Below are 7,433 nucleotides of genomic sequence, written 5' to 3'. Positions count from 1 at the left end.
CCAGGACTGAGGGAGGGCCTCATTGGCAGCGGGCCAGGACTGAGGGACTTGAAGTAGGGCAATGAATGGTGTGGGTCCTTTTATTCTTTTAAAGTTAGACAATGCCAGCAAGATTAACAACCCTATATGACTTGACTGGTTTGGGAATTACTTCATGACAACAGAAAGTTTAGTAGCCTGATTACCGCGGCTGGCTCTTGAGATTTCACTGTTGCCGGTTTACTCATTCTTTCATTCAATTTCCCAAGCGCTACTTTGACAGTAGCTTTCTTAAAGGGAAAACGGACACTATTCAATATGTATCTAACAGAGACGTGGTAATGCAGAAAACTTGTTCGATGTTCCGCAAAATATTCAAGTCCTGGGAGACGTTTGTTGAGGGCTAATTAATATTATAATTTTTCATCGTTTCGGGTGACACGATGGATGGGATCGTATTGTTCTGAATAGATTAGAAAATTAACACATACTCAGGGGTTGACTCCGACGTAGGTACAAGTTTGGAACTGTTAGCAACAAGGGTTCAAACTGTGAAAAGGCAGTAATGTGGTGGAAGGAACATTTTAATTTCGTCTCCCTTTATTGGTGAAAAGTACGGCAAGATGGCAGTATTATGAATGAATGAATCAAATGCAGTAATAGTAAACACAGTACGCTAATGAGTGGTCAGTAAAGTTATGAATGAATGAGAGCGCGAGAGTGTTCATATGGAGCGCTTGTGGGTACATTGGTAAAGAGGACCTTTAGTACAACAGTAAAGAGGCTTATGATATAGTGTAACACAAAAACCACAGAAAAGGATATTTTAAGGCGATTGACCCTTTATTACTAAAGACACACCAGCCAGACTCCGGAAGCCTTGTTAAGTGCCAACCGATATGACCAAACAGGGCAGACCACAGGATATTCAGGGGCAAAGGTTATAAGATAAACAAGTGACGACATGAGCGCACGGGTACCACGTGTTTGAATCCGACTGGTAAATATGTGATACACAACCATTTGATGTAACTGACTGCCTACTTAATTGAAAACCGAAGGAACTGCAGATGCTGTAAATCAGGAACAAAAACATAATTGCTGGAAAAGCTCAGCAGGTCTGGCAGCATTTGTGAAGGCAAAAACAGTTAACATTTAGGGTTTGTGGACAGGGTGCTTTATGTTTTGCATTATTTACAGGGGGCTGTGTTTTAGGGCTTCTTTACAGAGGTCTCTGTGTTTTCTGGTTTCTGACTAGGTTCTCTGTCTTTTACATTTTACTTCCCGAGGGACCTTTCTTACGTTATACGTAAAAGGGTCTCTGTGCTTGAGTGTATTTACAGGGGGCTCTTTTTCGCATTTGTCTAAAAGAGATTGTGCGTCGGAGATTACTTACAGAAGGCTTTGTGTTTCACGGTTCATTACGGGGATGTCTATGTTTTAGGGATTATTTATAGTGAGCTCCGTGTTTTACAGTTAATTGAAAGGTGTCTCTGTATTCGGGTTTCTGTACGGGGGGCTCTGTCTTTGGGTTTCTGTACCGGAGGCTCTATGTCTTCGGTTAGGAGTAGGGCTGAGGCTTGCGTTATAGGGCTGAGGGTCTGTTTTAGGGCTGAGGCTGGAGTTAGAGGTAAGGCTAGCGTCAGCGTTGGGACTGAGAGTTATGGTTTGGGTGACGCCTGAGGTTAGGAGTTGGGCTGAGGTTGGATTTAGGGTTGACATGAGGGTTCGCGTTCGGGCTGAATCTAGGGTTAGGGTTACGGCTAGCGTTATTCCTGAGGGTAGTATGGAAGAAAGCAGCGTCGCATACCCAGAGGCAGAGCTTGAGGGAGAGCAACTGCGTATTCTACAGGAGACACGGGAAGTATTGTAAACTTAACAGGTCAAATAATATTACAGATTAGTTTACAATTAAAGATTATTGTCCTGAGGGAATGATTCATTGTCAGAGGGTCTGCCTGAGGCTACCCACTTTGTTGTAGGTCAGTACTGAAGGAGGGCAACATTGTCAGAGGGTGAAATTCAGGACTTTAACATTTACTGTATAAATCCTACCTTGGTTTGACTTTCCAAAGTGCACACCTGTATCTGTATACAATTGTATTTACCAATCCTCAGCTCACTTCCCCATCTGATCGAGAAGCCTCTGTAAATTTTGATAACCTTCTTTGCTAACAATGACATCTCCTACTTTTGCATTATCCACAAACTTACTCATCATTCCTTGTACATTCACATCCAGATCATTCACATAAGTAGCAAATAACAAAGGTCCCAGCACCGACCCCTAAGCCACACAACTGTTGCAATACCTCCATTGTGGACCCTTCAACAATGAGGCACGACTTCAGTACTGAAGCTCTGACAGTACTGACCATCTGACAATGAGGCACTCCCTCAGTCTGACATTCTCACAGTGCTGCAATCTTGTGGCACTCCAACAAATCTGACCCCTTCAGAATGAGACAGTGCCTCAAGATGGACCCTCTCACAATAATGCACTCAACAGTTGTAACCCTCTGGTGGTGCTGCATTACCTCAATACAGACCTTTTACATGTGAGGCACTTCCTCAGTTCTCACCCACTTACAATGAGGCGCTATCTCATTATTGACTCTCTGACTCTGTAGCAGTTCTATCCCTGTGACAGTGCTTCAGTACTGGCCTGGAACAGCTAACAGTGTCTCATTTTCCTCATTGATAGTAGGAACTGCAAAAGTTGGAGAATCTGAGACAACAAGCTGTCGAGCTGGATGAACACAGCAGGCCACACAGCATCAGAGGAGCAGGAAGGCTGTCATTTCGGGCCTAGCCCATTCTTCAGAAATGGGGGAGGGGAAGGTGGTTCTGTAATAAATAATGAGAGAGAGTGGGGGATAGAAGATGGATAGAGGAGAACATATGTGGAGAGGAGACAGACAGGTCAAAGAGGCGGGGATGGAGCCAGTAAAGATGAGTGTAGGTCGGGTGTTAGGGAGGAGATAAGTCAGTCCAGGGAGGACGGACAGCTCAAGGGAGCGGGATGAGGTTAGTAGGTAGCAGATGGGGATGGGGCTTGAGGTGGGATGAGGGGATAGGTGGGAGGAAGGACAGGTTAGGGAGGCGGGGAGGAGCTGGGCTGGTTTTGGGATGCGATAGGTGGAGGGGAGATTTTGAAGCTTGTGAAGTCCACACTGATACCATTGGGCTGCAGGGTTCCCAAGCGAAATATGAGTTGCTGTTCCAGCGACCTTCGGGTGGCATCGTTGTGGCACTGCAGGAGGCCCAGGATGGACATGTCGTCTGAGGAATGGCAGGAGGAGTTGAAATGGTTCGCAACTGGGAGGCACAGTTGTTTAGTGCGAACTGAGAGTAGGTGTTCTGCAAAGCGATCACTAAGCCTCCGCTTGGTTTCCCCGATGTAGAGGAGGCCACAAAGGGAACAGAGGATGCATAATGCAACATCAGCAGATATGCAGGTTGAGGGGGGAGATGTAAGGGCAGATGTCACAATTCCTGTGGTTTGCTGGCAAAAGTGCCGGGTTTGGTGGGGCTGGAGGGTAGTGTGGAGTGGACAAGGGAGTCACGGAGAGAGTGGTCCCTCCGGAAAACTGATAAGGGTGGGGATGAAAAATACCTTTGGTGGTGGAGTCGGATTGCAGATGGCGGAAGTGTCGGAGATGCTGCCAGACCTGTTGAGTTTTTCCAGCAACGATCTTTTTGTTCCTGATTTTGCAGCATCCGCAGTTCCTTTAGTTTTTACTGTGTTTTAATGTTTATATCGATGGGGCTCTGTATTTTGTCATTTGGTGACGTTGAGATTTTTGATTTCTGAGGTCAAACCAACATCAAAACTTGAGTCATTTAGTGAAGTTCAGATTTTGGGCTACTGAAGAGCTTACCTCGCTGAAATAAGCATTTTATTCCAACCAGCATCAAAAGTTGAGTCATTTGGTGAAGTTGAGATTTTAGTTTCTTGATATACTTATTTCTCTGAAATAAGCACGTTAGTCAAACCAACATCAAAACTTGGGTCATTTGTTGTATTTCAGATTTTGGTCTTCGTAAGGGCTTATCTGAGTGTAATAAGCATGTTAGTCAAAACAGCATAAAAAATTATGTCATTTGGTGAAGTTGAGATTTTTGACTTTGTTTATCTCACTCAAATAAGCATGTTAGTCTAACCAACATCAAAAGTTGAGTGTTTTGGTGAAGTTCCGATTTTGATTTCTGATATGCTTATCTAACTGAAGTAAGCACGTTAGTCATAACAACATCAAAAGTTGAATCAACTGGTGAAGTTGAGATTTTAATCTTCTGACGAGCTTATCTCAAAGAAATCAACATGTCATTCAAACCAACATCAAAAACCAACTCATTTGGTGAAGTTCAGAAAGAGGTCTTCCGATGTGATTATCTGAGTGAAATAAGCGTGTTAGTCAAAAAAGCATCAATAACTAAGTCATTCAATGAAGTTGAGATTTTTGACTCCTGTAGTGCTCATCTCACTGAAATAAGCATTTTTTTGTCAAACTAGCATCAAACGTTATGTCCTTTGGTGAAATTGAGTTTATAGTCTTCTGGTATGCTTATCTCACTGAAATAAGCATTTCGTCAAAACAACATCAAAAGTTGAGTCATTTGGTGAAGTTGAGATTTTTGACTTCTGAAATGCTTATTTCTCTCAAATAAGCATGTTCGTCAAACCATCATCCAAAACTACAGTCATTTGGTGGAGTTCAGGTTTTGGTGTTCTGAAGTGCTTAACTCGCTGAAACAAGCATGTTCATCAAAACAACATCAAAAGTTGAGTCATTTGGTGAAGTTGAGATTTTGATCTTCTGAAGTGCTTACCTCATGAAATAAGTATATCTTTCAAACTAACACTTTTGTTGAAGTGAGATATTGGTCTTCTGAAGTGCTTATCTGAGTTAAATAAGCATGTTATTCAAAACTGCATTGAAAATTAAGTCCGATGGTGAAATTGAGATATTTCATTTCTGAAGTGCTTATCTCACTGAAATAATCATGTTCGTCAAACCAACAGAAAACTTGAGTCATTTTGTGAAGTTCACATATTGGTTTAATGAAGTGCTTATCTCACTGAAATAATCATTTTATTCAAATCAGCATCAAAACTTAGGTCTTTGGTGAAGTTGAGATTTTAGTCTTCTGATATGCTTATCTCGCTGAAGTAAGCATGTTAGTCAAACGAACATAAAAAAATTGTGTCATTTGGTGTAGTTCAGATTTTTGGCTTCTGATGAGCTTACCTCGCTGAAATAAGCATTTTAATTTAACCAACATCAAAAGTTCGGTCATCTGGTGAAGTTGAGATTTTAGTCTTCTGATATACTTACCTCCCTGAAATAAGCACGTTAGTCAAAACAGCTTCATCAGCCCCGGATAATTAAAACCTAAAACTCAGGACCCCCAGTGTATTAACCCTGAAATACAGAGCCCCCTCCATATAAACAGTAAAACACAGTAAAAACTAAAGGAACTGCGGATGCAGCAAAATCAGGAGCAAAAACAAAAACAAAAACACCAGATGACCAAACTTTTAATGTTGGTTAAATTAAAATGCTTATTTCAGCGAGTTAAGCTCCTCAGAAACCAAAAATCTGAACTTCACCAAATGACGCAATTTTTTATGTTCGTTCGCCGAACATGCTTATTTCAGCGAGATAAGCATATCAGAAGACCAAAATCTCAATTTCAGCAACACTCTCAACTTTTGATGCTGGTTTGGCTAAAATACTTATTTCAGCGAGATAAGCACATCAGAAAAGCTCAGCAGGTCTCGCAGCATCTCCGACACTTCCGCCATTTGCAATCCGACCCCATCACCAATGGCATTTTCCCCTCCCCACCCTGATCAGTTTCCCGGAGGGACCACTCTCTCCGTGACTCCCTTGTCCACTCCACACTACCCTCCAGCCCCACCAACCCGGCACTTTTGCCTGCAAACGCAGGAAGTGCGACACCTGCCCCTACACCACCCCCCTCAACCCCAACCCAGACCCCAAGAAGACTTTCCACATAAAGCGGATGTTCATCTGCACATCTGCTAATGTGGTATACTGCATCCGCTGTTCCCGTTGTGGCCATCTCTACATTGGGGAAACCAAGCGGAGGCTTGGGGATTGCTTTGCAGAACACCTACTCTCGGTTCGCACTAAACAACTGCGCCTCCCAGTCGCGAACCATTTCAACTTCCCCTCCCATTCCTCAGACGACATGTCCATCCTGAGCTTCCTGCAGTGCCACAACGATGCCACACGCAGGTTGCTGGAACAGCAACTCATATTCTGCTTGGGAACCCTGCAGCCCAATGGTATCAATGTGGACTTCACAAGCTTCAAAATCTCCCCTCTCCCTACCGCATCCCAAAACCAGCCCAGCTCGTCCCCATATCCCTAACCTGTCCTTCTTCCCACCTCAAGCCCTACTCCAATCTCCAACCTACTAATCTCATCCCGCCCCCTTGAACTGTCCATCCTCCCTGGACTGACCTATCTCCTCTCTAACTCCACACCTACACTCACCTTTACTGGCTCCTTTCCCGCCTCTTTGACAAGTCTGTCTCCTCTCCACCTATCTTCTTCTCTATCCATCTTCTATCCGCCTCTCCCTATCTCCCTATTTAATTCAGAACAGGCTTCCCCTCCCCCATTTCTGAAGAAAGGTCCAGGCCCGAAATATCAGCCTTCTTGCTCCTCTGATGCTGCTTGGCCTGCTGTGTTCATCCAGCTCTACACCTTGTTATCTCAGATTCTCCAGCATCTGCAGTTCCTGCTACCAATGAGGAAAATGAGACCCTGTTAGCTGTTCCAGGCCAGTACTGAAGCACTGTTAGAGGGATAATGATGAGGTAGTGCCTCCTTGTAAGCGGGCGAGAACTGAGGAAGTGCCTCACATGTATAAGGTCTGTATTGAGGTAATGCAGCACCACCAGAGGGTCAGAACTGTTGAGTGCATTATTGTGAGAGGGTCAACCATGAGGCAGTGTCTCATTCTAAAGGGGTCAGATTTGTTGGAGTGCCACAAGATTGCAGCACTGTGAGAATGTCAGACTGAGGGAGTGCCTCATTGTCAGATAATCAGTACTGTCAGAGCTTCAGTACTGAACCAGTGCATCATCGTCAAAGGGTCCACAATGGAGGTATTGCAGAAGTTGTGTGCCTTAGGGGTCGGTGCTGGGACCTTTGTTATTTGTTACTTATGTGAATGATCTGGATGTGAATGTACAAGGAATGATGAGTAAGTTTGTGGATAATGCAAAAGTAGGAGATGTCATTGATAGCAAAGAAAGTTATCAAAATTTACAGAGGCTTCTCGATCAGATGGGGAAGTGGGCTGAGGATTGGTAAATACAATTGTGTACAGATACAGGTGTGCACTTTGGAAAGTCAAACCAAGGTAGGATTTATACAGTAAATGGTAAAGTCCTGAATTTCATCCTCTGACAATGT

The sequence above is a fragment of the Rhincodon typus genome, chromosome 44 (genome assembly GCF_021869965.1).
Source record: "Rhincodon typus isolate 14 chromosome 44, sRhiTyp1.1, whole genome shotgun sequence".
In the NCBI taxonomy this organism is placed as follows: domain Eukaryota; kingdom Metazoa; phylum Chordata; class Chondrichthyes; order Orectolobiformes; family Rhincodontidae; genus Rhincodon; species Rhincodon typus.
This window is presented reverse-complemented; position numbering follows the sequence as displayed.